Source organism: Nerophis lumbriciformis, linkage group LG19, assembly GCF_033978685.3.
Source record: "Nerophis lumbriciformis linkage group LG19, RoL_Nlum_v2.1, whole genome shotgun sequence".
Classification (NCBI taxonomy): domain Eukaryota; kingdom Metazoa; phylum Chordata; class Actinopteri; order Syngnathiformes; family Syngnathidae; genus Nerophis; species Nerophis lumbriciformis.
This window is the reverse complement of record NC_084566.2, coordinates 28,135,968-28,161,760: the sequence shown is the minus strand read 5'-3', so window position 1 is coordinate 28,161,760 and position 25,793 is coordinate 28,135,968. Positions and strand designations below refer to the sequence as shown.

Below are 25,793 nucleotides of genomic sequence, written 5' to 3'. Positions count from 1 at the left end.
ACCCAACAAGGGACTCCTCCCAATAGCTCCACCCACTCGGCAGGTGACTTTATGAATTTCTTTAATAAGAAAATTGAACTCATTAGAAAGGAGATTAAAGACAACGCATCCCAGCTACAACTGGGTTCTGTGAACACAGATACAACTGTATCGACGACGGATACTGCAATACAAAATAGTCTCTCTCTTTTTGATGAAATAACATTAGAGGAACTATTACAGCGTGTAAGTGGGATAAAACAAACAACATGTTTACTTGACCCACTTCCTGGGAAACTTATCAAGGAGCTTTTTGTATTATTAGGTCCATCAGTGCTAAATATTATAAACTTATCACTTTCCTCTGGCACTGTTCCCCTAGCATTCAAGAAAGCGGTTATTCATCCTCTGCTCAAAAGACCTAACCTTGATCCTGACCTCATGGTAAACTACCCACCTTCCCTTTATTTCGAAAATCCTCGAAAAAATTGTCGCACAGCAGCTAAATGAACACTTAGTGTCTAACAATCTCTGTGAACCTTTTCAATCCGGTTTCAGGGCAAATCACTCTACGGAGACAGCCCTCGCAAAAATGACTAATGATCTACTGCTAACGATGGATTCTGATGCGTCATCTATGTTGCTGCTTCTTGATCTTAGCGCTGCTTTCGATATCGTCGATCATAATATTTTATTAGAGCGTATCAAAACACGTATTGGTATGTCAGACTTAGCTTTGTCGTGGTTTAACTCTTATCTTACTGACAGGATGCAATGCGTCTCCCATAATAATGTGACCTCGGACTATGTGAAGGTAACGTGCGGAGTTCCTCAGGGTTCGGTTCTTGGCCCTGCACTCTTTAGTAATTACATGCTGCCGCTAGGCGACATCATACGCAAATACGGTGTTAGCTTTCATTGTTATGCTGATGACACCCAACTCTACATGCCCCTAAAGCTGACCAACACGCCGGATTGTAGTCAGCTGGAGGCGTGTCTTAATGAAATTAAACAATGGATGTCCGCTAACTTCTTGCAACTCAACGCCAAGAAAACGGAAATGCTGATTATCGGTCCTGCTAAACACCGACATTTATTTAATAATACCACCTTAACATTTGACAACCAAACAATTACACAAGGCGAATCAGTAAAGAATCTGGGTATTATTTTCGACCCAACTCTCTCCCTTGAGTCACACATTAAGAGTGTTACTAAAACGGCCTTCTTTCATCTCCGCAATATCGCTAAAATTCGTTCTATTTTATCCACTAGCGACGCTGAGATCATTATTCATGCGTTCGTTACGTCTCGTCTCGACTACTGTAACGTATTATTTTCGGGTCTCCCTATGTCTAGCATTAAAAGATTACAATTGGTACAAAATGCGGTTGCTAGACTTTTGACAAGAACAAGAAAGTTTGATCATATTACGCCTATACTGGCTCACCTGCACTGGCTTCCTGTGCACTTAAGATGTGACTTTAAGGTTTTACTACTTACGTATAAAATACTACACGGTCTAGCTCCGTCCTATCTTGTCGATTGCATTGTACCATATGTCCCGGCAAGAAATTTGCGTTCAAAGAACTCCGGCTTATTAGTGATTCCCAGAGCCCAAAAAAAGTCTGCGGGCTATAGAGCCTTTTCTATTCGGGCTCCAGTACTATGGAATGCCCTCCCGGTAACAATTAGAGATGCTACCTCAGTAGAAGCATTTAAGTCCCATCTTAAAACTCATTTGTATACTCTAGCCTTTAAATAGCCCCCCTGTTAGACCAGTTGATCTGCCGTTTCTTTTCTTTTCTCCTCTGCTCCCCTTTTCCTTGAGGGGGGGGGGGCACAGGTCCGGTGGCCATGGATGAAGTGCTGGCTGTCCAGAGTCGGGACCCGGGGTGGACCGCTCGCCTGTGCATCGGCTGAGAACATCTCTGCGCTGCTGACCCCGTCTTCGCTCGGGATGGTGTCCTGCTGGCCCCACTATGGACTGGACTCTTACTATTATGTTGGATCCACTATGGACTGGACTCTCACAATATTATATCAGACCCACTCGACATCCATTGCTTTCGGTCTCCCCTAGAGGGGGGGGTTACCCACATATGCGGTCCTCTCCAAGGTTTCTCATAGTCATTCACATCGACGTCCCACTGGGGTGAGTTTTTCCTTGCCCTTATGTGGGCTTTGTACCGAGGATGTCGTTGTGGCTTGTGCAGCCCTTTGAGACACTTGTGATTTAGGGCTATATAAATAAAGATTGATTGATTGATTGATTGATAAGGAGTCAGGAAAAAATATAAATAAAAATACAATTAATTTCGATGTTTTTAGCAAAATATAGTAATAATGTATTTAGTTGTTGTTGTTTTTTTAATTAATAAATATATTTATTTTTAGGTAAGATAAACATAATAATACAATTTATCTCTAGTCTGGATGATTTAGTTCTTGTCAACCTGTTGTCCTCCCGTCATGAAAAAAGGCTGTCCTCACTCAGGTCCGCATGGAGCTGGAGGGGGCGTGGCTTCCAGCTCCGGCTGAAAATCGGGAGATTTTCGGGAGAATATTTGTCCCGGGAGGTTTTCGGGAGAGGCGCTGAATTTCGGGAGTCTCCCGGAAAATTCGGGAGGGTTGGCAAGTATGCACTAGGGATAAAGTATATATCAGCCTAACCCCAGGTGCATGTCTTTGGAGGTGGAAGGACGCCAGTGTACCCGAAAGGAACCCACACTGCAAAAACTGAAATCTAAGTAAGATTAAATATCTCAAATAAGGGTTATATTTGCTTATTTTCTGTCTGATAAGATACTTCTTCTCACTAAGCAGATTTTATGTTAGAGTCTTTTACTTGTTTTAAGGGTTTTGGTCCTAAATGACCTCAGTAAGATATCACAGCTTGTTGCTGAGATTTGATGACCTATATTGAGTAAAACATGCTTGAAACTAGAATATCAAATGTTGCAAAGCTCATCAACACTCACAAGTATAAAACTACTTTTTTAAAGTATTAATTTCTTATTTCAAGCATGTAAAAAAAAAAAATTCATGACTTTGACACAATTGTGTCTCATAATTAAAACAGATGACCGCCAAATGGACTTTGCTGTTTTATTTTCAATGAAACAATAGAAAAGACGTACTCATATAGTAGTACAGTTGTTATTAGTGAGAATATACTTATTTTAAGGTATTTTTGGGTTCATTGAGGTTAGCTAATTTTACTTGTTTTGGAAAGTCTTGACAAGCAAAATTTTCTTGTTCTATTGGTAGATAATTTTGCTTAGTTCAAATAAAATACATTGACTTTTTGCAGTGCATGCATCCACGGGGAGAACATGCAAACTCCCAAGAACCCAAGCGCGGAACCCAGGATCTTTGTATTGTGAGGTACAAGCACTAACCACTGCATCACCGTGCTGCCTTGATTTTGTACAGTATATTATTAATTAAATGTTTGACATAACGATGTGATACGAATCATTAGTGTGAGAGTTTGTGTACACCACAGCCTATGTTGTTAATGTGAATATACATTTTATTTCTGAACTTATGATGTTGTGAGGCGAATAATTAGACATAAGCTGTTTGTACTTATCGTTGCAGCAAAGCGGCTGCACTTTGTAGCCCATAGGCCTATTATTTATTCACCTTTTAATCATTTCTTAAGTTATTATTTTGTGATACGAAACAATATTGACAATGCATAGCTGTTTTCGTGAATTATCCATATGTAATAAAGAGACTTGTTGCATTTTGGATGTATTGCCTGATTATTGGCAGGTGCATGGGCGCTGTCTGTGCTGTGTCTGCCACCTTTGCGCGTGAAACATTTTTGCCATCGTCGCTTGTGTTAGGCTCAACTATTTTGTTGGATATTGTTTGGTCAAATTCAACTACTTTTAAATCGAACATGCTCGTGCTGTGTATAACAGAGGTCCCCAAACTTTTTGACTCGGGGGCCACATTGGGTTTAAAAAATTTGGCCGGGGGCCGGGCTATATATATATGTATATATTAGAGATGTCCGATAATGGCTTTTTTGCTGATATCCGATCGTCCAACTCTTAATTACCGATTCCGATATCAACCGATACCGATATATACAGTCGTGGAATTAACACATTATTATGTCTAATTTTGTTGTGATGCCCCGCTGGATGCATTAAACAATGTAACAAGGTTTTCCAAAATAAATCAACTCAAGTTAAGGAAAAAAATGCCAACATGGCACTGCCATATTTATCATTGAAGTCACAAAGTGCTTTTTTTTTTGTAATCATGCCTCAAAATAGCAGCTTGGAATTTGGGACATGCTCTCCTTGAGAGAGCATGAGGAGGTTGGGGTGGGCGGGGTTGGGGGGGGATAGCAGGGATGTATATTGTAGCATCTCGGAAGAGTTAGTGCTGCAAGGGGTTCTGGGTATTTGTTCTGTTGTGTTTATGTTGTGTTACGGTGCAGATGTTCTCCCGAAATGTGTTTGTCATTCTTGTTTGGTGTGGGTTCACAGTGTGGCGCATATTTGTAACAGTGTTAAAGTTGTTTATACGGCCACCCTCAGTGTGACCTGTATGGCTGTTGACCAAGTACGCATTGCATTCACTTGTGTGTGTGAAAAGCCGTAGATATTATGTGACTGGGCCGGCATGCAATTGCAGTGCCTTTAAGGCACGCCCCCCAATATTGTTGTCTGGGTGGACATCGGAAGAAATTCGGGAGAATGGTTGCCCCGGGAGATTTTCAGGAGGGGCACTGAAATTCGGGAGTCTCCCGGGAAAATCGGGAGGGTTGGCAAGTATGACTGGGAGACGCAACTGCTCTGTACTTCTCCCTACGTCCGTGTACCACTCCATACAGCGGCGTTTTGAAAAGTCATAAATTTTACTTTTTGAAACCGATGCCGATCATTTCCGATATTACATTTTAAAGCATTTATCAGCCGATAATATTGGACATCTCGAATATACATGTATATATATATATATATGTGTATATATATATATACATATATATATATATATATATATATATATATATATATATATATATATATATATATATATATATATATATATATATATATATATATATATTTATTTATTTATTTATTTTCTTTTTTTCGAGCGTGATGATGTCACGTTATCGATGGGAAAATTTATTTTTAGACAATATGATTTGCCTGAGCGGTTAGGAGACACCGAAAGTAACAAGCAGTAGAAAATGTATTAGAGAGGACCAAAAAAAAATAAAAATTATTTAAAAAAAAACATTAAAAAAAACTTTTTTTTTTTAACTTGGGACTTCCCGCGGTCCGCAGTTTGGGGACCCCTGGTGTATAATAACTGCTTTTTGTGACAAAAACGAGAACGGAATTCACGAAAATCAATTATTGACTTAGCAACCCTACGTATCGGTCCAGCTCCCCCTTGCTCATCATATTCTAAAAACCAGAGTGATCTTGCCTTGTTGTTAGCACTTTAGCTGCTATGTCTTTTATCCGTCTGTACAAGGGTTTATGGACAGAGAGATCCAAGCACGCATTAACGCTGGATTCTTGCTGTCCATGTCTGACAGAACTTCCTCTAATCCTCTTGGCTTCTCGATGGCAGGAGAACCTCTGATGTTGTAAAACTACTGGATCAGACCGCTATACTTCACACACTTCTCTCGGCACGAGCCGCCACTACTAAAACGGTAAGAGAAGAACGCCTGAACCGAAATACTGACTTTAGATGCAGCAAAATGTGAATTGAGCTGGTTCAGATCTTGACCGAGTTCATAGCAGTTTTGCATCATAAGGTGGTCCAAAATATTTTCCTAAAAGTTAGTTACTGCGCTACAAAGATCCAATAAACAAGTGCTAAATAGTGTGTGCAAACTATAGAATTGTGTGTACTATTAGAAAATGTGTTACAGTTGATCTACTAAGACAAATATTATATAATTATATTTGCATCTCCCCCAACCAGTATTGTGGTTGTTCTAGTAATTACCATATATTCTGCATTTACATGAAGACAAACATACTAAATTGATTGCGCTCTCTATTTTGCAGATTTAAAATCAATCAATCAATCAATCAATGTTTATTTATATAGCCCTAAATCACAAGTGTCTCAAAGGGCTGCACAAACCACAACGACATCCTCGGTACAGAGCCCACATAAGGGCAAGGAAAAACTCACCCCAGTGGGACGTCGATGTGAATGACTATGAGAAACCTTGGAGAGGACCGCATATGTGGGTAACCCCCCCCCCCCCCACTAGGGGAGACCGAATGCAATGGATGTCGAGTGGGTCTGATATAATATTGTGAGAGTCCAGTCCATAGAGGATCTAACATAATAGTAAGAGTCTAGTCCATAGTGGGGCCAGCAGGGAACCATCCCGAGCGGAGACGGGTCAGCAGCGCAGAGATGTTCCCAACCGATGCACAGGCGAGCGGTCCACCCCGGGTCCCGACTCTGGACAGCCAGCACTTCATCCATGGCCACCGGACCTGTGTGTCTCCCCCTCCACAAGGGAGAGGGGGGAGCAGAGGAGAAAAGAAAAGAAACGGCAGATCAACTGGTCCAAAAAAGGGGGGCTATTTAAAGGCTAGAGTATACACATGAGTTTTAAGATGAAAGACCCAATTGTCTGCTCATGAGCATAATAGATCATCTTTGTGTACGCTATCAAGTTTGCACATGTTTTAATACACTTAAACATTTAGCACAGGGGTCCTCAAACCACGGCCTGCGGTCCAGATCTGGCCCGCCAGCGTCCGAAATCCGGCTCATGGGAACTTCCAAGTTTAAAAATGTTTAATTTTTTTATTTTTATTTTTTTTATTTTTTAAATCTGTCCTTTCGAATCCATTTTCTACTGCTTGTTACTCTCAGTGTCGCAGGTTTCCCTGCCCTTCAGCTGATTTTTAAATTCCCTGAAGAGCAGGAAAACCTGCGAAACAGGCTTGTAGGGATGAAATAGCCTGTGTTTTTTCCTGACCTAACATGTATATATATATATATATATATATATATATATATATATATATATATATATATATATATATATATATATATATGTATGTGTGGGGAAAAAAAATCACAAGACTACTTCATCTCTACAGGCCTGTTTCATGAGGGGTTCCCTCAATCATCAGGGGATTCTCCTGATGATACATATATTGCGCTCTACTACGGTATCGAGCACTATTTTTTTGGATAACCTTATTAAGACATATATATATATATATATATATATATATATATATATATATATATATATATATATATATATATATATATATTAGGGGTGTAACGGTTTGTGTATGTTTCTAAGCTAAAGTCTTAACAAGCTGCTTCTGCCTCTGTCTCAGCACCCACCCACACAACCATCTGATTGGTTACACAAGCGGTAACAGCCAATCAGCAGTGCGTATTCAGAGCGGTAACAGCCAATCAGCAGTGCGTATTCAGAGCGCATGTCGTCAGCGCTTCAGCGTCAAGCAGATAGGTCGGTGTTTAGCAGGTAAGCATCAGGCAGCGTACTCTCCCCAAATTAAAATAAACACCTCCCAGTCAACTACTAGTAACATCACTATGAGCCCGTTGACCTTCTAGAAACTTAAACTGCAGCTCAGCTCGCTCGCAGTACTGGCTGGAGGTGAAGGCTAATTAGCTTTTAGCGTAACGTTAGCTCATTTTGCAGGTGTGTGTGTGTGTGTGTGTGTGTGTGTGTGTGTGTGTGTGTGTGTGTGTGTGTGTGTGTGTGTGTGTGTGTGTGTAGTCTCTCTTTTTGCTATTGTACTATTTTTTTCAGCTATAGTTACATTAATCATTAGTAATGTAGCAGCCTAGTTTTGAATGGCAGGGTCCCTGCTATCACATGTTGATAAAAATATAACATTTACATAATAAAAATCAACTACAGGCTTTCCAAATGCTGTAATAAATTAAGCACGAGGAGTTGACTTGAAACTGTTTAATGTAGAAGAAAAGTTTTGTCATTGTATTTATTCTGAGCAACAACTTGAGGCAGTTTAGTGTTGATTAACGTGGGCAGAATTATTATAGTGTTCCCAATGTTAAAAGGATAAAGCCATTGTTTATAAATTTGGTAAATAAATAACCAAAAAATGTATATTTTGTTGTTTTTTTACTGTACCGAAAATGAACCAAACCGTGACCTCTGAACCGAGGTACGTACCGAACCGAAATTTTTGTGTACCGTTACACCCCTAATATATTTATATATATATATATATATATATATATATATATATATATATATATATATATATATATATATATATATTGTTGCGGCGATGTGTGGGGGGAGGTTCGCCTGTGAGCGTGTGCTGATGACATCAGCCTCACCTTTCCACAGTGGGGCGCAGGGCCGGCCCGTGGCATAGGCCGTATAGGCAAATGCTAAGGGCGCCGTCCATCAGGGGGCGCCATGCCAGTGCCACAAATGTTGGAGAAAAAAAAAAAAGAAAAAAAAATTGTTACTATTATTTCTAAATAAAAAAAATAATCTCACGTTAATTAAAATGCAAAGTAAAGCCTATTTAATAGAAATATTATTTGTTACAACATTACGCCCCCCCTCCTCCCCACGCACGGTGCGCCCCCTCCCTTCCCGTATCATGACTCTTTTTGGACGTCACCACATCAAAAAATCAACACAAGATGTCAAAACGGCCAAAACTGTCAGGTGCCCAGGGAAGAAAAAAGAGAAAAGAAGAGGAGAAATGAGAAAAGACAGAGGTAGCAGGTAGGTAACGTTAGCCTACATGAAATTATTTGTCTGTTACAGAATGTGATAGTACCTGGCTTTTTAGCATTAAGCTAATGTTACATGATTCGGCAATTGCTAATCAATAAATAGCTAGTTCTGTTTTAACGTCGGGTTAATATTGTGGAGGGGGCTAAATTGTTATGGAAAATAATAATGTAACGTTAGGTAATTACAGTACTCCCACCTTACATTCCTCAGGGACATTTGTATTAGATCTTTTAAGCAGGTGTTTTTTGTTTACATTATTGCCTTCTGGTTAGCTAATGTTTGCCCTGCAGGTAATAGTCACTTTTCCACCCCTTTATATATTAGGTATAGTTGTAAGTAAAAAAAAAAGGTCAAAGACAAAGCTATTCGGGTTCTAGTGAGTATATACACTTCACTGCCGATGTGGGGGGGCGCCACCTAAAATCTTGCCTAGGGCGCCAGATTGATTAGGGCCGGGCCTGGTGGGGCGCACAGGTGAGCACAATCAGCCTAATCCATGGCTGCTCAGAACTTTGTCCAGTGGTCTTGCAGAGCAGCTGATGGCAGCAGGACAGCGACATCACATGCTAAATCATTGGACTAAAACGCATGGGGAAAAGGAAAAGATCCAAGAGGCTACCGGTGAGCACAATCAGCCTAATCCATGGCTGCTCAGAACTTTGTTCAGTGGTCTTGCAGAGCAGCTGATGGCAGCAGGACAGCGACATCACATGCTAAATCATTGGACTAAAACGCATGGGGAAAAGGAAAAGATCCAAGAGGCTACCGGTAAGCTCATGTCTTTTTACTGGGCCGAAGCAAACTGTTTGGAACACAGAAGCCTAGGTCTGTGCTTATGCATATGTATTGCTTTGTTAAATGTGTTGCCTGTTAAAAGGTCACGCTGTATTGACTGCTTTGCAGTTGGTAAATTGTGTGCTTATTTGAGTTAGTTTAAGGTGAATTATGCAAATAGTGAAATCTGTCTGCTGTACTTGATTTCAGTTGAATTAAAGGTGTGATTTGAATTATCATAATACAGAATAAAATATGTAACATTATCTTGGTTAAGATATAAGGAAAAAGCAGGTTAATTTGGTTCTACAAATAGAACTGGGCTTCTGTTTATCAATGCTTACATTTTACAGTTTTGCCTTTGCCCACCTGCCTTGGTTGACTCAATGAGCAATGTTTAATATAGGCCAGTGGTCCCCAACCTTTTTGTAGCTGCGGACTGGTCAACGCTTAAAAATGTGTCCCACGGACCGAGGTGGGGGGTGTTATGGTATATTATTATTATTATTTTTTTTTTTTGTCATAAAGAAATACAATCATGTGTGCTTACGGACTGTATCCCTGCAGACTGTATTGATCTACATTGATATATAATGTATATATTGTGTTTTTTATGTTGATTTAATAAAAAAATAAAAAAATAAACAATTATTTATAATTTTTTTTAATTTCTTGTGCGGCCCGGTACCAATCAGTCCACGGACCGGTACCGGGCCACGGCCCGGTGGTTGGGGACCACTGATATAGGCCATGTTTGAGATATTGTTTTTTTTTTGCCTAGTAAATGTGCTTTGTTGAGTTTGTGTAAATACTGATTTGAGTTTAATACTTTGTTTTTCGTATGTTTAAAGGTTTTTCACCTTCCTGTTTCTGGTCAATAAATCTGAAAACTGAGTGAAATCCTGAGTCTGGTCAAATCCTTCCCTTTTCAAGTGTGGGAAACCCATGCAGTTGAAGTTACACTTGATATATATATATATATATATATATATATCCCGTATTTTTCGGAGTATAAGTCGCACCTGCCGAAAATGCATAATAAAGAAGGAAAAAAACATATATAAGTCGCACTGGAGCCCGGCCAAACTATGAAAAAAACTGCGACTTATAGTCCGAAAAATACGGTATATATTTACAGTACAGACCAAAAGTTTGGAAACACTATCTCATTTCAATGCGTTTTCTTTATTTTCAAGACTATTTACTTTGTAGATTGTCACTGAAGGCATCAAAACTATGACATCTGTGAAGTGAAAACCATTTCAGGTGACTACCTCTTGAAGCTCATAGAGAGAATGCCAAGAGTGTGCAAAGCAGTAATCAGAGCAATGGGTGGGTATTTTGAAGAAACTGGAATTTAAAACATGTTTTCAGTTATTTCACCTTTTTTTGTTAAGTACATAACTCTACATTAGTTAATTCATAGTTTTGATGCATTCAGTGACAATCTACAGTGTAAATAGTCATGAAAATAAAGGAAACGCATTGAATGAGAAGGTGTGTCCAAACTTTTGGCCTGTACTATGTATATATATATAATTATATACAGCCACGCCCCCGGCCAAATAGTTTTAACCCAATGCGGCCCCCAAGTCAAAAAGTTTGTGGACCCCTGCTTTAGCAGATTAGGCCCTTGGTGTCCAGCTAAATTGACCTCAAACTCACACTCGAGATATAAAGTTAAAGTTAAAGTTAAAGTTAAAGTACCAATGATTGTCACACACACACTAGGTGTGGCGAGATTATTCTCTGCATTTGACCCATCACCCTTGATCACCCCCTGGGAGGTGAGGGGAGCAGTGGGCAGCAGCGGTGGCCGCGCCCGGGAATCATTTTGGTGATTTAACCCCCAATTCCAACCCTTGATGCTGAGTGCCAAGCAGGGAGGTAATGGGTCCCATTTTTTATAGTCTTTGGTATGACTCGGCCGGGGTTTGAACTCACAACCTACCGATCTCAGGGCGGACACTCTAACCACTAGGCCACTGAGTAGGTTTTTAAATAAATGGGTTGTACTTGTATAGCGCTTTTCTACCTTCAAGGTACTCAAAGCGCTTTGACACTACTTCCACATTTACCCATTCACACACATTCACACACTGATGGAGGGAGCTGCCATGCAAGGCGCTAACCAGCACCCATCAGGAGCAAGGGTGAAGTGTCTTGCTCAGGACACAACGGACATGACGAGGTCGGTACTAGGTGGGGATTGAACCAGGGACCCTTGGGTTGCGCACGGCCTCTCTCCCACTGCGCCACGCCGTCCCGTATACATGAAAACTCAGAGGGATCGCCCCCTGTTGGCCATCAGACAGAAAGGCAATGTACATACTTACCAAGGTATGTTTGGAAAAACACATTTGTGGTCCTCAAACATTTTTTCACATCAATATCCATTCAGACAGCAACAGGTGGCACATAACCGCTACACCATTTCAGCCTATTAGAGGCAACAAAGGGGAATCGTTGACTTTACCATTTACTGATTTTTATGGCATATTTCACCCTGACTTGAGTTTCTGTGAACTAAAACACAGACGGAATCTTTAGAATAGCCTGTTGTGCCTTTTATGTTTACCTTGTCCACTGACTGACCTTTATTGTTCATACAAGATGCCTCTTGCTTGTCTATTGATCAGAAGTGACGGAGAATTTACTGGAAAACACAAACAACTTGCTTTTAAAGCACGTGATCACAATATTCACACAACTAAAATGCTAAGCGCAATAATCGCCATTCAGCAGCTAATAGTACACTAATGTTAGTGTACTAATGTACACTAACTTGTGTCCTAGGCATGACGTTAAAGTGCATCCGGCAGTGGAGGCTCCTCTATGGGGTCTTGGGGCACTAGGTTTACCCCTTTAATACTGTTACCCCAGGTGGCCCTTGGCAAAGGCCTAGTACCTGACTGCCCCCTAGCCAGGGATACGGTGAAGACCTCAACGGCGGCGCAGGCGGAAGACGGTAGATTTAAGAACTACCACAACGGCCGCGATGGCGGAAGAAGGCTGCAGCAGAAAAGGATCCCCATTCGTCTTGGACTCCATGCCACTGGACCCTGACCCGATTCTGTCAAGGATCGTGTGGTGACTGTCTGTGCACCAGTCTCCCCACATAAAACAAAGTCACGCACAGCCATCCTCCATAAAGGGATACACCCCTACCAGGAGGATCGTCATACTCGTTCGAGTGACCGCCGATGATGAGTACACTAATGCTTGTAAATAGCACTACCAGGTTGTCGCGGCATAGAAAAGCGTATTTCACTTTGACTGTGCCTATTTTTTACCCATTAATGACCCCATCCAGTGAACCAAGCTTTTTAATATACCTGAAAATAGCATTTTACCTCCCTCATTAAAAATGTTGTCCAAAGGAACATTTTTCATCAGCATCAAATCCATCCCTTCTTGGAGAGCAGCAGCTTAATTGGGAGGGAGAAAATTATAATTACTACCAGTTTAAGTAGGAATTTACCACCTGTATTCTGGACACCAGTAGATTAAGGGAGTCCAGTCTTGTCTCTTCCACGTCAGAGTTGTGGCCGCCAATTCTGTAGCTGTAACAAACACCAAACTATCAGTAATTACAGAGACACGGGGCAGGTGTAGGATTAGATACTGTACATTCTGAAGTGAAATCAATTAGATTTATATAGCGCTTTACATAGTGAAACCCAATATCTATGTTACATTCAAACCAGTGTGGGTGGCACTGGGCCAGCAGATGGGTAAAGTGTCTTGCCCAAGGACACAACAGCAGTGACTAGGATGGCGGAAGTGAGAATCGAACCTGGAACCCTCAAGTTGCTGGCACGGCCACTCTACCAACCGAGCTATGCCGCCCCACAAACTTTGCTTCTTCCTACTCCTTTTTGAAACATGTTGAATGGGGCAAGTGTAAACATGTGAGGCGCGGCTAGAAGACAGCGAGACAGACGTAGATAAGGAGGACATTTACAATATTTACAACAAAGTAACACAGCTTATACTGGAGAAGGACAGGCCTATAAAAAATATATACAGCACATACAAATAAATGTAAGGCCACAAACGGTTTTCATTTTGAACAAAAAAAGGCATTCAAAAGTATTAGAAAAACATTTTTTTTACCCAAAAGTAATCATTTTCTTCTTTACTTGTTATCACTTTGATGATCAACCTGTATTCACTTTTATTAAAGCACAATAATTTAGAATTTAAAATAAGTCAGTAGTGAGACACCAGCCATGAAACTCACCACTAGGGCTTGGTGTCATGGCCAATTTCCCGAATCGACTCGATTTCAATTCGTAAGGTTCTATACTGAACAAAAATATAAACGCAACACTTCTGTTTTTGCTCCTGAGGTAAATTATACCGTATAGAATGTTCCTATATGATTACTATCATGCATTTGTGTTTGGTTGCAGAATCCTTTTAGAGGATTATTCTACTAAGATCAAAAGTGCACATGTTCATCACAAACTCTCCAGAGAGTGGTGGCTTTTGCCCCCAGGAAATTGGAATCCTACAGGAATGCAAGTTTGGAGTTTAGGAGGAAGTGTAAGGACATTAGCAACATCTGGTAGGAAGCCCCCACAGGTAGGAGTAGAGGATAGGGGTTGGAGGTCACCCGACTCAAACTGATCAGAGGAATAATGTCAAGGAAAGATTGACTGGCCAGACTGACCGGCTCCAAGGCTAGAACTACAAAGAGTAAGGTTTTTTGTGTAAAAGGTATTTAAGGACAGTTGTCCAAGAAGACAGCAGAAGAGTAATCAGGCCCACTCTTTTTCCTGGAGTTGCAGCTCCAGTCTGAGGCTCGCTGAAACAAATTAAGGGGGATTGAACCAGGAAACCTCAGGTTGCTGGCACGGCCACTCTCCCAACCGTGCCACGCCATCCCCTAGATAGATATTGATCCATAATCAATCAATCAATCAATCAAACCTTATTTATAAAGCGCTTTCCATACATAAAAGAGATGCAACGCAAAATGCCTTACAAAGTTGAAAACAATACCCCTGTGACCCATATCCCCCATTATCACATTCGTACGCAAGGATACAGATACCAAACACAAACACACAACATACACACATATGCAACTATATGGACAAATGATTGCATGGCTGAGTACAGAGGAGACATGTGAGTAAACACTATCACAGGAGCCATCTGCACCAGGAGGTCATCAGACCATGGCCACCAGGACGCTGACTCAAAAGCGCCCCCACAAGCACGGCCGATAATCCCTAGGTTATGGGCCGTCATCAGTGTTTGAACTCAGGTTCAAACACTGATGACATCTATTAAACAGACAAGAAGCAAGGAATCATGCAGAGACAGAGTTAAATTTTGCTCAATTGAGTAGAGACGTTTTTTGGGCTGTACTCAAGTTACAGATCCAAACTATGCTCTAAAGTTCAGCCCACGTGCTTCCTCTATTTATTTGGGAGGTCCCTGGTTACATCACTGAAGCTGCCGCTGAAGGAAGAGGTTAATCTCAGCAGCTCCAGTTAGACACAATATACGACTATTAATGAAATGCAAAAGTGTTGATACTCGTGATATCACCTTGTCTCTGCTCTGTCTGCGTCACGGCACTCGATGTTCGGCCTTGGCAGTCAGCAGGCCGAGTCTGGACACAACACTGATGTGAGACGACTTGCTTTGCACAGATAGAAAAAGTACAACTTCAGCACAATTGATAATAACCATAGCAACGGCCCTTAAGCATAAGAGTTGTGTGATAATGTATACATAATCATTCTTACAACGGCCAATAACCCCTGAGGGAGATAGCTCATCTGAGGAACGTTGGAAAATAAAAATGATAAAACTTGTAAAATAGTAAGAACCATGAATGGAGATAAATAATAAAATGCAAGTAAGATTAATAGAAAAAAAATGAATAAATCAAATCTAATCAATTATTTTACCCAGTCTTACTCACCACACGTCCAGCCTCTGTTATGGCTTTGAAAGTATCCTCAAAAGGCAAACATTGTTATGTTGTGTGAAAAACAACATTGTAGCTGCCTGACTGATTTTAGGGGGAGAATTGAGATGAAGATCTCCCACCACTGGGACGAGCCTCACTCCCATACAACCGGACTACAAATATCCCGAAGGCTTGATGAAGATGTGTCGGGTTTATCTGGGTTGACACATCCAAAGCCTTCAAAGTGGACTCGTCTGGTGCCAGATAAGCCGGCCATGCTTTTACTGTTTTATCTGCCATCAGAAGCTGCTGCTAAGAAGGTTTTTGTCATTTCCAAAAATCTCATCCCTCAGCGTGCATATTCCTTTACGCTTTATTTCTTCCAAAGATCCACAGGATGGAGTCCGCCAACAACAAGCGACTGGCTTTTGTTTGTGTGACAAAAGCAGAATCTTATTGTAGTGTTAGCCAGGATTCTCTTCGAAAAACGGCACCTTACAACAACACACACCGAATGTAAATATTCAATCAAGGAGTAGGAAGAAGCAAAGTTTATTTAATCCCCGCAACTTGTAATACATGCATCATTCCTTGTTCTCAATTTGTAACACACTTTAAATCAAAGCATTCTAAGTACAATGATTCACATATGAGATTAATAATAACTAATTTTCAATAAAGATCAGGATGTTTATCAAATTCTTCTTCCCTGCAGTTATAGAATTAGACTTAGACAAACTTTATTGATCCACAGTAGCTCAGTTACAAAAGATGGAAAGGGTAAGGATGGAAAGGATAATGCAGGTATCACCCATATCACCCCCGTTCTATCCAGTCTTCATTGGCTTCCAGGTAAAATTCCGCATTGAGTTTAAGATTTTAGTCCTGACATTCCGTGCGTTGCATGGTGGGGCCCCTCAGTACATCACTGATTTGCTATGCTCCTACTCCTCAGGGTGCAGCTTGCGGTCTTCAGGCCAGGGTCTTCTAAAGATCCCAAAAACTTGTTTTAAAACCTGTGGAGACGTGGCATTCCAGGCTATATTTGCACCAGTCCCTCTGTGATCTTTACTGTGTTGAAACTTTTAAGAAACATTTGAAAACTTCTCTTTTTAGTAAAGCTTTTAGTTAATACACCTTTTAACTATCAATTTTAATCCACTTTGTATCCTTTTTATCATGTTGCCCTTGTTTTCATTGAATTGTTGTTTTACTTCACCTATGTTTTGTACAGCGCTTTGTGATTTTATCTGTGAAAAGCGCTTTATAAATAAAATGTACTTACTTACTTAGGGACGCGGTGGAGCGGTTGGGAGAGTGGCCGTGCCAGCAACCTGAGGGTTCCTGGTTCAATCCCCACCTTCTACCAACTTAGTCACGTCCGTTGTGTCCTTGAGCAATAACTTCACCCTTGCTCCTAATGGGTAGTGGTTAGGGCCTTGCATGGCAGCTTCCGCCATCAGTGTGTGAATGTGTGTGTGAGTGGGTGAAAATTTGGAAATAGTGTCAAAGTGCTTTGAGTAGCTTTTAAGGTAGAAAAGTGTTATACAAGTATAACCCATTTACCATTTTACTTACTTACTATAAAGTAGACTAAAAATGTATCATAGTAGCAATATAAAATATAACATATTTGTAATATTTACATATTATATATACAGTATATAATATATACTGATATATTATTATATTATATTTATATGTGATTAATCCGTCTACAGTCGGAAATTCGTCTTTTATCTCTGTAAAAATATAAAAAAATATTTTCCGTTTTTCTTCGGGGGTTTTTACCTACAATGCGTGTTAAAATCTTGATCCGTCTCTTTGCCATACCTGCCAACAACTACGGTTATCCCGTAATGAGTACGGTTTTTGATAATCAAGTAAAATAAGCTATGGTTTTCCATTAAAAATTATTAACTTAAAAATGGAAGCTACGTGGCGAAGCAACTCCACGGGCAGGGGACAAAATATACGGGAAACATCAATGATGATTGGTTGGTTTACGTATAAGACAATCCATGATTGGTTGGTTGGTTTACTATGATGAGTCACGATTGGTTAAGATTAGGGCGAAACATTAGGGACAGGCCAATCAGAGGCAAGATAGGGCGGGTCTTCGAACCAGGAAGGGAAATCCCAACAGACCTCCAAAATGGCGATGAGTCGGACAAGAGAAAAGGGAATATTCAAGGGGGCGATTTATATATTTAAAAAACTAATGGAAGAAGGCAGAGGGATTTTCTTCCTTAGATTTTTCTTTTAGCGATGTAGACGACACAATGTGTCTACTTGGCTACATCTGGACAAATGTATGCGTCTGGATATAACAATGCCCAACCCATTAATTTTCGTTGTTTACCATACAAGCCCAAATCAAAACTGCTCTCGACATTAAAGACGTGGAATACACATTTAAGAACACACACCATTGTGGCAGACATGTGGTGACTTTTGCTACAGTATAGCTAAAAGTCTAAATGCTACATTTAATTTTCATTGGTGTTTTTAGAACAAGACAGTAGCTGACATTTTAATTATTTCTACTGTTTTATATTTTGACATTGAATAGTTGAATCATTTTGAAACCAACAACGTGACTGCAAGATATCCTGTGTTATTTCATGCTATAAATCACAAATGGCTATTCAGATAAAGGAAGTTAGCTAATAGCTAATAGAATAAACAATGTTTGTACATATTATGATGTTTGCATTCGGAGCAGTTAGAAGTGGAGAGGGTGTCAAAGAGACAAACATTGACTATATCAGGGGTCGGGAACCTTTTTGGCTGAGAGAGCCATGAAAGCCAAATATTTCAAAATGTATTTCCGTGAGAGCCATATAATATTTTTTAACACTGAATACAACTAAACAATTAAACATTTTTAAGTAAGACCAGCATTTTTAGAGTATAATAAGTCTCTTATTCTAATATTCTGTTATATATATTGTTATTCTAAAGCTAACCAATAATAAATATAATACTTTTTACCATTAATGCGACTTCTTGAACAGGTGCGATAGAAAACGAATGGATGGATTAAAATGCGTGAGAATGTTTTATAATTTGAACGTTATTTTTAACACTGTGATTACCAGCTGAATGATTAATTACTTATCGTGTTAAGCAATGTCAGCTAAGATTTATCTGAGAGCCAGATGCAGTCATCAAAAGAGCCACATCTGGCTCGAGAGCCATGGGTTCCCTAACCCTGGGCTATATAATCCAAGGCAGAATCCACTAAAGCAGAAAGAAAAAGGAAAATGCAAGCTGCTCAGAAATTTGCCAGGAAGGCTCATGTCAGAGCCATCAAAGCAAAAATGTCAAAGTAATGTGTGAATGAACCAAAGTAATGTGTAAATAATGTAAAGGAGTATGCCAAGTGGTTAGAGTGTCCGCCCTGAGATCGGTACCGTCATACCAAAGACTATAAAAATGGGACCTATTACCGCCCTGCTTGGCACTCAGCATCAAGGGTTGGAATTGGGGGTTAAATCACCAAAAATTATTCCCAGGCGCGGCACCGCAGCTGCTCACTGCTCCCCTCACCTCCCAGGCGGTGAGGGGTACTTTAACTTAACTTAATTTTAAATAACTACATGAACCATCTGTGGCTGTGAAGTGCCCCCTTGGACTCCCGCCCGAGCACCGCCATGGACCTAGCTGGGGGCTGCAGGTCCCCAGACCCCCGGCTTATTTTCAGTCTTTTTCATTATTTCAAATCACATGCCTGTCCCTGTGCTTTGTAAACACTTGTAGTTTGAACAACCTCTTAAAGTGGATCATATCAGTACATTGTTTGACTTATTTGCTTAATCCAGTCCATAATTTAATTCCACATACTGATATACTAAAGGCTTAAAGATAAATGTTTTAACTTGGATTTTTCTCAAATGTTATATTTCTCCTCTTTTTTTGAGAAGAATTGCTGTACATTCTTGGGTAGCAGGTTATAGTTTGCTTTGTACATCATTTTAGCTGTTTGCAAAAGCACCAAATCATTGAATTTGATTATTTTGGATTCAATGAATAAAGGGTTTGTATGTTCTCTGTGTTTAACATTATGTATTATTCTAACTGATCTGTTTTGTGCATGTAAAGGTAAAAAAAAAAAAAGTTAACTCTAAGGGCCTGATTTACTAAAGGTTTGCGTGTACTGAAACACATGCAAACTTGATAGCACACGCAAAACTGATCTACTAAACATGTGTGTCAGGTTCAAACACCGATGACATCTATTAAACAGACGAGAAGCTAGGAATCATGCAGAGACAGAGTTAAATTTTGCTCAATTGAGGAGAGACGTTATTTGGGCAGTACTCTAGTTACAGATCCAAACTACGTTCTAAAGTCCAGCCCACGTGCTTCCTCTATTTATTTGGGAGGTCCCTGGTTACATCACTGAAGCTGTCACTGAGGGAAGGGGGTAATCTCGACAGCTCCAGTTAGACACAATATATGATTATACAAAAATGCAAACATGTTGATACTCGTGATATCGCCTTGTCTCTGCTCTGTCTGCGTCACGGTACTCAATGTTCGGCCTTGGCAGTCAGCAGGCCGCGTCTGGAAACAAACACTGATACGAGACTGGCTTGCAATCTTTTGGATTGCTAGCTTTGCACAGACAAAGAAAAATACAATTTCAGCACAATTTATCATAACTATAGCAACGGCCCTAAGCATAAGAGTTGTGTGATAATACATACATAATTATTCTAACAGTGTGCAAAGTGGATTGCGTCTGTTAAGTGGGCAGAATAAGGCGTGCAATCCATTTTGCGTCTCTGTCTACATTAATATGCAAAATATATGCCGATCATCAAAACGGCCGCAATACTGTAAATGTGAATATAATATTTTAGCACGTGCAATGTGATTTATCAACACTCATCAATGTTTTGCGAGCACAATTTGACGTTTTATTTAGCACTGACGGTTCCACACGCGGCTGCATGAACGGTAATGATGGACAGACAAGATATCTTCAGCCTACGTGTGTGTGTCAACATTTTGATGGACGGTCAGAAATAAAAATATTAGACATATCATCTATTCAGCAATTTCCTTTTCCAATTTTTTTTGTGCTACTGAATGACTTATGGGGCAGTCTAAAATGAATTAAATTGATGCGTTCTGGTGACTGTTGGTGTTTTTTTAATTTTGTTCGTTTGTTTATTTAGGAAACATATTACTAAACTGCAAAAAGTCAGTGTTCAAAAACAATTAAAAAAATAAAATTAAGGGTATTTTATTTGATCTAAGCAAAATTATCTGCCAATATAACAACAATATTTGGCTTTTCAAGACTTTCCAAAACAAGTAAAATTAGCTAACCTCAATGAACCCAAAAATACCTTTTAAAATAAGTATATTGTTACTAACAAGTGCACTTTTCTTGATAGAAAAACAATTTGACATTTTTGCTCAATATGTTGAAAAATATTCTTAAATTACGTAAATGCTAGTGCCATTATCTTCACATAATGATATACGCCCGGAATTACATTTCTTGAAACCAGCAAACTTATACTAAAAATGAATTTATTGTTCTTAATGTTAAAGCAACAAGGCAACCGCTTGTTACTCTCGGCGTCTCCTAGCCGCTCAGGCAAATCATATGGTCTAAAAATGCATTTTTCCATCGATAACATGACATCACCACGCTAAGTGTGTGCTCTTTCAGTCAATTAGTGCGCATATATACAGCCCGGCCCCCGGCCAAATTTTTTTTTATTGTAATTTTGAAGAATTTATCTGAATGTGCATTAACTATTTATGTTCAAAATTGTTTGAAATGTCACATGTTAAATGTTTAAATATTAACTGTCAGTTTACTGTACTGTGCTAACTGTACTACTATATGAGTACGTATTTTCTATTGTTTCATTGAAAATAAAACAGCAAAGTCCATTTGGCTGTCATCTGTTTTAATTATGAGACACATTTGTGTCAAAGTCATGATTTTTTTGTTCTTGCTTGAAATAAGAAATTATTACTTTGAAAAAGCAGTTTTATACTTGTGAGTGTTGATGACACAGCTTTGCAACACTTGATATTCTAGTTTCAAGCATGTTTTACTCAATATAGGTCATAACATCTCAGCAACAAGCTGTAATATCTTACTGAGATCATTTAGGACCAAAACCCTTAAAACAAGTAAAACACTCTAACATAAAAATCTGCTTAGTGAGAAGAATTATCTTATCAGACAGAAAATAAGCAAATATCCCCCTTATTTGAGATATTTAATCTTACTTAGATTTCAGTTTTTGCGGTGTATAATACCGGTATACCTCTTACATGAAAAGACATCTTTTTTTGTGCATTTTCTTGCGTTTGAGTCATTCCAGACACAGTAATGCGCTGGGGATACGATCCATAGCAACGCGTATGAATGTCAAAGTGAAAGAAAAGTGTCAGAAAGTGTCAGTGTGCATATGTTTTTGTTGTCAGCAAATCAGAAAAGGTGTTAGAGATTATAGATGTGTGCTGCTGGTTCAACACATCGCACACAGGTAGGAGCATGATAAGATGAATGTGAAGAAAATGATTAAATGCTTCAGTGGCGAAACCGCGGCCAGAATGCACGCAAAATCTTCATTTAAATAAGGCGGTCTTTTCACTTGCATATGTATTTGTTTGTAGATGACACACAGCATGCCCACTGATACTGCATGCTATTTTATTTTTTGTATATGCTATCTAGGTATGGTATTTGGATCTCAGTAAGTCAGGCCCTTAATGTCGAATCCAAATGTTGAATATAACAAAAAATGTTAAATATAAATGTAAAATATGCATCTTAACTGTTGAATATAAAACATTAAATCTAAATGTCAAATCTAAATTCTAAATGCAATGTTAAATCTAAATCTAAATGTTAAATCAAAATTTTAGATATAAATGTTAAATCAAAACCTTAAATTTAAATGTTAAAAACAAAATGTTCAATTTAAATATTAAATGTAAATAATAATGTTAAATCTAACTATCGAATCCAAATGTTAAATCTAGATGTTAAAAATAAACGTTAAATCTAAATATCAAATCTAAATTCTATCTCTAATGTTAAATCTAAATTTAAATGTTAAATCAACATTTTAAATATAAATGTTATATCCAAACTAGAGATGTCCGATAATGGCTTTTTCGCCGATATCCAATATTCCGATATTGTCCAACTCTTAATTACCGATTCCGATATCAACCGATACCGATATATACAGTCATGGAATTAACACATTATTATGCCTAATTTTGTTGTGATGCCCCGCTGGATGCATTAAACAATGTAACAAGGTTTTCCAAAATAAATCAACTCAAGTTATGGAAAAAAATGCCAACATGGCACTGCCATATTTATTATTGAAGTCACAAAGTGTACTATTTTTTTTTAAATGCCTCAAAACAGCAGCCTGGAATTTGGGACATGCTCTCCCTGAAAGAGCATGAGGAGGTTGAGGTGGGCGGGGTTGAGTTGTGTGTGTGTGTGGGGGTGGGGGGGGTAGCGGGGGGTGTATATTGTAGTGTCCCAGAAGAGTTAGTGCTGCAAGGGGTTCTGGGTATTTGTTCTGTTGTGTTTAAGTTGTGTTACGGTGCGGCTGTTCTCCCGAAATGTGTTTGTCATTCTTGTTTGGTGTGGGTTCACAGTGTGGCGCATATTTGTGACAGTGTTAAAATTGTTTATGCGGCCAACCTCAGTGTGACCTGTATGGCTGTTGACCAAGTATGCTTTGCATTCACTTGTGTGTGTGAAAAGCCGTAGATATTATGGGATTGGGACGGCACGTAAAGGCGGTGCCTTTAAGGTTTATTGGCGCTCTGTACTTCTCCCTACGTCCGTGTACACAGCGGCGTTTTAAAAAGTCATAAATTTTACTTTTTGAAACCGATGCCGATAATTTCCGTTATTACATTTTAAAGCATTTATCGGCAGATATTATCGGCAGTCCGATATCATCGGAAATCCCTAATTTAAACCTTAAATTAAAATGTTAAAAACAAAATCTTAAATTTAAATATTAAATGTAAATAGGAATGTTAAATCTAACTATCTAGTCCAAATGTTAAATCTACATGTTAAATATAAACATTAAATCTAAGTCAAAATGCTGCATAGATTAAGTCCTCCTCAAAGCCAAGCCCTCTTCGACTGTGTCTTCTCCATCAGCCATGCTGTAGTATTTAGTGCTTCCAGTATTTAGAGCCTACTGACAGATGAAGCATTAGAGGATGCATGTGCCTGTACGAGCCAGTCTGCCCCCACAACAAGAGGACAGAGAGAAAGAAATACATTATTTACTACAATCTTTGGGTAAACCTCTACCATGTATGGCGAAATCCCCTGATGTCACCAATTGGCAAAAAGGTCATAACTAGCGACAAATTCCAAACAGCTCGTTTGGAGGAAGTATGAAGGAAGACAAGATTGTTTTCTAAACATCTGCGCAATGTCTTCATGGTTCGATTTCAAATTTTTGGGATTTACTATCTGCAGAACACAAATAAACAAAACCAGGTACCAATAGGTAAGAGAAATCGGGCCCCTTTAACATTTGCAGTAGATTTAACATTTAGATCAGTGGTTCTTAACCTGGGTTCGATCGAATCCTTGGGGTTCGGTGAGTCGGGCTCAGGGGTTCGGCGGAGGTCAAGATACACCTGACTCATCGTGTAAATAAAAACTTCTCCCTGTCGGCGTATTACGGATACAGAAGTCATACTGATTTGCAGGTGTGTAATTTGTTGTGAGTTTATGCACTGTGTTGGTTTTGTTCTTTGAACAAGGTGATGTTCATGCACGGTTCATTTTGTGCACCAGTAAAAAAAACATGGTAACACTTTAGTATGGGGAACATATTCACCATTAATTAGTTGCTTATTAACATGCAAATTAGTAACATATTGGCTCTTAACTAGTCATTATTAAGTACTTATTAATGCCTTATTTGGCATGGCCTTGTTATAACCCTAACCGTCTAACCCTGGTCCTAACCCTCTAACCCTAACCCTCACCAAATAACTCTAAATTAAGTCTTTGTTACTTAGAATATGTTCCCCATACTAAAGTGTTACCAAAAACATATAACTTTGTCTTGAATTTGAAAAAATATATATATATTTTTCACTAAAGAAGGGTTCGGTGAATGCGCATATGAAACTGGTGGGGTTCGGTACCTCAAACAAGGTTAAGAACCACTGATTTAGATGTAGGTTCTACCTCAAGTGTGAAGAAAATTACAGAAAATGCGACAAAAGTGAGTTAAATACTGAAAGTATATCAGCTAGAAAAGTGTAATAATTTTTTTTACATTCTGCACCCCATACACTACTCCTACAGTACTACTATATACCATCATCGTTGGAAATGTACTATTACCGGTATTAGAGAAGCACAACACATCCTGACTCTATCAATCAAAAGAGAACATGATCATCCTTTGTATTAGATTCCGTAGACTGTGTACCTAATTACCGGTAAGTGCCCACTATTCGTATAAGAGAGGACTGATTTCAATGCTAATGTTAGCCTTGTACATCCATCCATCCATTTTTTACCGCTTGTCCCTCTCGGGGTTGCGGGGGGAGCTGGAGCCTATCTCAGCTGCATTTGGGTGGAAGGCGGGGTACACCCTGGACAAGTCGCCACCTCATCGCAGGGCCAACACAGATAGACAGACAACATTCACACTCACATTCACACACTAGGGCCAATTTAGTGTTGCCAATCAACCTATCCCCAGGTGCATGTCTTTGGAGGTGGGAGGAAGTACCCGGAGTACCCGGAGGGAACCCACGCAGTCATGGGTAAAACATGCAAACTCCACACAGAAAGACCCCAAGCGGGGCTCGAACCCAGGACGCATCAAAGCTACTCAATACTACATGAGAGTATAAAATTTGTGTTTTGGCCAAAACACGTTCATTGTAGAAACTCTGACAATTAAAATGGGAGAAAAACAACTTCAATAATGTACTTACTCGAAATACAACCCTTGAAACTCATTCAAAGTATGTTCAGACAATACAAAAGGTAAACAAAATGAAATTATTTGGTACATACCGTTTCAGTCTGCTTTTGTATCCAATTTTCGTTAATTGGCAGTGGCTCAGAGTCTGCTATTATTGGTTCAGGTCTTGTACAGCTAATATTAAATCAGTCTGAGGGGATGTTCCTTTATTGCATGCTTTCATAAAAGCACCAGTATGATGTCATGGGTTCAAGGCTGGATAAAAAAAAAAGGGACAATGGCCGCTCGAATACCTTCGACAATAATTCCACATTTAATATCCTGCTTCAATCCCATCAGAGAAATGATAATTTCTTACTCT

The 25,793-nt window shown here is 39.3% G+C and overlaps 1 protein-coding gene across 1 annotated transcript in view; it reads right to left on the bottom strand.

The window, feature by feature from the left end:
• LOC133618568 (contactin-associated protein-like 4) overlaps positions 1-25,586 on the bottom strand; it is a 274,944-nt gene extending 249,358 nt beyond the window's left edge. The window contains exon 1 of the mRNA XM_061979051.1: positions 25,525-25,586. The gene's annotated coding sequence lies outside the window, so the exon portion shown is untranslated. The remainder of the gene's footprint in view (positions 1-25,524) is intronic.
• Between the last annotated feature and the right edge of the window lie 207 nt (positions 25,587-25,793).